Genomic DNA, 5,940 nt, shown 5'->3' with positions numbered 1-5,940 from the left:
TTCTTCTGGATCTAGAATCCAAATTTTTTTGCTTACGTAAGGATGCCATTTTAACTTTTGGTTTATCTAAATATAAACAATTAGTAGTTTATTTTGTCCAGCTTTAAAGTTATTTTAAACTGATTTTGAATCTAAACGACTAGGTTATAATAATTATTGATTTTTTCCTTCATATTATTCCTAACTTAAAAATTTTAAAAATGTTGAAAAACTAATTTTTTTTTTCTGTCCTAGAAAAATTAAAACAACAAATTAGATATATACAAAGAGAATGAAATGTATATACTCATGCAAAATATATATCTTGGATTGTATTTTTTGCATGAGTATATACATTTTATTCTCTTTGTATATATTTAATTTGTTGTTTTAATTTTTCTAGGAGGTCAGGAAAAAAAAAAAAAAATTAGTTTTTCAACATTTTTAAAATTTTTAAATTAGGAATAATATGAAGGAAAAAATCAATAATTATTATAACCTAGTCGTTTAAACTAAGACAAACTCATTCTGTATTTCAATGTAATTATTGGTTCAGTGTATTGGGAAGTATAAATAAAAACAATTCCGGACCTACTGTTAAATAATTTGACTTAGTTATTTTTAGATTATTTTTTAATTTAACATGTAAGCACACGTCTTGTATTTGCTTCAAGTGAATTGAAATATGTCAAAGCTATCCGGAATCTATGAGTTTAAAATTTATGTTAATAAAAAACTATTGAGTAGACTGCAAGATGTACAATGTTTACTTATCATATAGGAAATTATTATAGGTACAAAATCATATATTATAATAAAACAACAATATACAATATAACTGCTTGTATGGCCAATTAAGTTCTTAACTAACAATCATAAAATTCAAAAAGTTTTAAATTTTTAAATGTATATTTTTAATTAGTATAAAAAAAAAAAACTCCAGGAACTGGGTAAATAAAACTATCGATTCTTTACTCTTGTATATAAAATACTAATTCATTTTAGCTTGTTTTGTTCAATGTCGAAAATAATCTGAACAATTAATTTTCATTATTATTCATCCATACGTTATCAGACATTGCACGATTATGCTTTTAGTTAGGTAAACCGAAACTTTTGAAAAATTTGAAGGAGATGATCAGGGTCCAAGAAGAAACCAAAAATAGTTTACAAGTTGTTATTTGCCACGTTTCGACTCACTTTTCAAGACTTTATCGGGGCTAAAAAAGATATAAAACAATAAGATACTAAACAATAAAGTATACAAAGCTAAGGTTAAAAATGGTGTAAATATATAATATGAAAATTATAAACAAAAGAAATGAAAATATGGCGCACAACAATAAATTTATTTTAAAAATATATAAAGTATTAGATTTAAAATGAAAAGGAGATATAGACAACCCCCTTCGCCCATTCATATACGATATTAATACTCCATCCTTTAAACTCAGCCATGACAACCCTAATGATATCAACTGCGTTACTGTTTGCAAATAATGTAATTATTTGCCTAAACAGATGTAAAAGGCATAGAAACAAATTAAAAAATATATATCAATAGTCATCTTTAATATTATGTAATGAATACTGTAATGTAATGATTTATTTGATTTTGATTATTCATAAGATTTCAATTATAGTACTGCAGAATCTTGCCGGAGGGCCATACCGAGTGTACAGAAAAATTATTCCAGAATATTAGAAGCAGTATCAATCAATTTCATCCTTGTGATAATGTATTCATTCATAACTCTTAATGAATAAATGTCATTGTGTGTTTATTTGATACCGTTATCAAATGATATGTATATATAGAAATATCATGGCGGCAGTATTTTTTCTTTTTGATTTGCGAATTATATAGAGCAAATTCTATGTGTTTTTCATTTTTCATTTTTTTTTTTTTTTTAAAGTCATTTAAAACTTCATTATTAGTCTATGGTATTTATTGCAGATTGTTGAAGTTAAGCTAATGTTGTCATTGCTCCGTTGTTCAGACGTGGAGGAACCATTTTTGATCATATTCACCTTACAAATAATTTCATTAATGGTTTCACGTCCTTTATTTAAACTATCTTTCAAAACTATAATTAAAACCCCTAAGTAAACTCCTCGATTGTCAGTAAATCTTAACAACGTTCGTGTTAATAATCTATTTTCGTACTAAGAAATAATCGATACTCAGTCATTTTATTTTAATTATCTGATTTTTCTACTTCAATCTGTGACATTATGCAAAACAAAAGAGAAAGAAAATGAACTCAAGAAAAATATAAGTTTCATTCTAAATTTAAAGAAAATCTAACAACGATTAAGTGGTGCTCATAAAACCTTTTTGTTGATTTCGAGTCGTTAATATTTATACTTTTATTCACAATTTGATTGGAAAAATATTATGTTTAACATTTTTGAAATTGTATTAATCTTGAAAAAAAAAAAATCTCAAATCTGCTCTTGACTAATATCACTAATATTGGAACTAAAAATATCACTAACCAAAGTATCTATAACTCAACTGTTTCTGAGTTTCTGGACGAAAATAATTTATCCTCGTTAATACTATTGCAATTATCTAATTTTGTTCTCTTTTCAATACCTGTGATACACTGTAAAAAAAAATATATACAAATAAATAACGTATAGAAAAAAGAAATTCATTTTATACGAATATGGTATTAATTTCAAATTTGAATAAAATCATACAAACAAAAAACGCCTTCTCGTATTAAAAATAAATATCGTTACATGTACGACATTATTTCGGTGTTTAACAAACATTTGTACTAAATTTAAAGAAAATAAAACAATGCGTTGGGTCGTAATCGCATAAAAGAACAGCCAGCCAAAATGTCAAATATATATTTTTAGCTTAATTAACACATTCCATTTGTGATTTTTTTTGACTGGGTGTTGGAATGTTCCTTAAGAAAATTACTATTTTTTTTGTCAAATAACAAAGTTATCATAACGAAAAAAAATCAGCCAATTAAATCGTGATCATTAAAAAAGAAAAAAATATAATGTCGAGGAGGCACTGCCTGTTGACACAATTATAAATACAACCAAGAAGATAAAATGTACATTAAAAAACAAAACAAAAATAGCGCAAGGGAAGATAAAGGAAATAAATTGTTTGAAGGATTAATGGAATGACTTATTATGCAAGATGAGTGGGCATATCTTGAGTGGGAGCTTCTTGTAAACAGCTTTATGGCTACTATTTCTGCAATAACACAATGATAAAAACATCAATGTAGCACCTACAAATTTTCAGCGCTTTCAAAGTTCCAGTCAAATTTTTGTCACTCTATTAGTACGTTATAAGTTGAACAAGTTAGAAAAAAATGTTTTACGCGCTGTAGAACATTTTGGAATTCTAAGTTATTCTACTTTTATCATTCTCTGGACATAGTTCCTTTAAACTACTCTGAAAAAAATATGTTTTGGTGGAAAAACGATGTAGATTTAAAAACGTTCTTTACCGTATAAAACACAACCTAATTCGGTCATTGTTTTACATACACAATATTTACCACTCTTTTATATATAATGTAATACATATATTCCGTCGAATTTAGTGTGAAATAATCTTAATTCATCCTGGATTAATGTATTTTCTTTATTTGGTCAGTATTTTTTATATCTTCCTGCTTTAAAAATATTCTACTGTGTGAAAAAAAAAAAACTTTTGAAATAGTTAGTTGACTATTTTAGACTTCGGTTGTAAAACATAGTAACTGACATTTTTATGATGATAAGATTTTATTGCATCATCGATTTTTTATGGCTGAGTTCCAAATAAAATCAGACCTTAATGTTCCCTACGTAACCGATCTAGCCCGAGCCAGATGTCACTCCTTCCATTACTAACTCCCTAACCACTCAAACCCACTAGTTTCTAACCTTGCATCCTCTTCCATTCCTGACAATCCTCCCAGGCGCCTGAAAGGAAGATGGCCACGAGACCAGCTAATGTAAAATGTCATTTACTAACAATGGGTAGTTGCTCTACACGCCTGTAACACTCCATTTTAACCATGATCAAATTTACTCAATGTATTATATAATATACAGTTGTAAATTTCAATAAAGATATATTAAAAAAAAACTGAGTTCATAAATTGTATTCTTAAGACAATAATATTGATATTAAGTTATAGGAAGTTACTTCTGGTTAGAGGGAAAATATTGTAATTAACAAGCAATTGAATATTGTAAAAACTTTTCAGTCCTGAATTTACTATGTTTTACGACCGAACGCCTTATTTTTTGACTTATACGGTTTCTCCCGCACTCACAATACCAAGTGATACATATATTACATGAAGTACAGTGTGAAATATCTTTAATTTATCTAGAATTGATGTATTTTCTATCTTTGGTCAGTGTTTTTCTGATTTTATTGGTTTCAAAATATTCTATTGTCCTTGAAACACAATTTATTTCAGCCATTCCTTTAATCTATTCGATTTTACGCCAGATATTTTGTGAAACATATATTCCATGTGTGATTTTTAATTTATGTTGGATTGATGAATTTTCACTTTTCCAGACTGTTTAAGTGAGATGTGATATCTCAGTTCTGTTTATTTTTATTACGCTTTATAGTTATTTATTTATTGGATATAAGAGACTTAAGGGTTTTATTTATAGTTTCCATTAAAAGCTACCAATTTATTGCCCGCTTCCTGTGTATCCAAAAATTTAAGAACGATGACCTCTTCTCAGAATTTTAATTAAATTGGCACCCTGTCAAACTTTTTATGCTAAGAGCTCGTGTAGAATGTTTAAAAAAAATATAACTAAAATTTAAATGAGACTAATTGAACAGCTTCTTCTAAAGATTTATAAATGAAAACTTTAACGCAAAGATTAGTTAGCATAAAAAAAAAAATCATAAGAATTGACTGTCCCTAGCAATGAATTTGTACTTACTTCTTTGGATTATTATTAATTTTAAAAATTAACCGCTTTTAATAGAATATTTTGATTATATGTCAAAATATTTTATCAATTATATTTAAAGATAATAATATTTTGACAACTATAAATTGCTATAGTTTTTTGCAAACTCGAAAATAATTCTTTAAATATAAATAGAAAATTAAAATAAACAAATGGGCATTTTAGTTGACTATAAATGAATTTATGATTTTTTTCCTATCCAATATTTATTCGCAATTTATTAAAAATTATAATTTTCTCTTATGTTCGACTTGTCGGACTATTTTCTATTTAAATTTTTTTTCCTTTTATCGTATAGTTGTAATTTTAAAGTAATTTAATTTTCATATAGTAATTTTTAAAAAATAGAAAGACAATTGTCATAATTTTTCTAAATATAAATGATTAAATTCTTCGTTATTAAAATGTTGATATTTTGTGTTGTTTCTATCATGTGTAACAAGTCTTCAATATTTGCCTGAATACAGAGGACAAAAAATTTCAACATTTTCTTCATTTAAATGAAGAATGAATACGGTACTAACATTGAAAAAAATCATTTTTTTGAGGGGGATGTCAAGTTATTGAGTTGTAATAAATACTCAAGGGTTTCTGTCTTGTTTGTTTTATTTTAAGGATATTATTTTTGTTTATTTTATTTTATCTTACTTTTTATTCACCCGATCAAACCGTATTGGGTCAGATAATCTGCTAGAGTAAGTAATGGAATGAAAACAAATAACATGAGGGAGAACAACCACACAACACTGCAGCATCTAATGCCTGAGTGTAATGAATTGTAGTTGTCAATCAAGAAACCTTTTTCTGCGGGTGCTGTCTGGTATAGGGGTTGTGGGATCGCTTGTTGCTGGTCTTTATTTTCTATTCAACAACATTATATATTGATATGTATGAGAGGTACCAGCTGGGGTTTTTTAACTTAAAATAATTTCTTTTGTCGGCATAAAAACCAATTATACCACCGGACCTAGGCAAAAACCCCGTCGGCAACAG

At 26.9% G+C, this 5,940-nt stretch overlaps 1 protein-coding gene across 4 annotated transcripts in view; it reads left to right on the top strand.

The window, feature by feature from the left end:
• Positions 1-5,940, top strand: part of for (cGMP-dependent protein kinase for) — a 601,089-nt gene that overhangs the window by 61,578 nt on the left and 533,571 nt on the right. The window lies entirely within an intron of this gene.

The sequence above is a fragment of the Halyomorpha halys genome, unplaced genomic scaffold, assembly GCF_000696795.3.
Source record: "Halyomorpha halys isolate HHAL.00 unplaced genomic scaffold, Hhal_1.1 Scaffold352.1, whole genome shotgun sequence".
NCBI classification, from domain to species: domain Eukaryota; kingdom Metazoa; phylum Arthropoda; class Insecta; order Hemiptera; family Pentatomidae; genus Halyomorpha; species Halyomorpha halys.
This window is presented reverse-complemented; position numbering and strand designations above follow the sequence as displayed.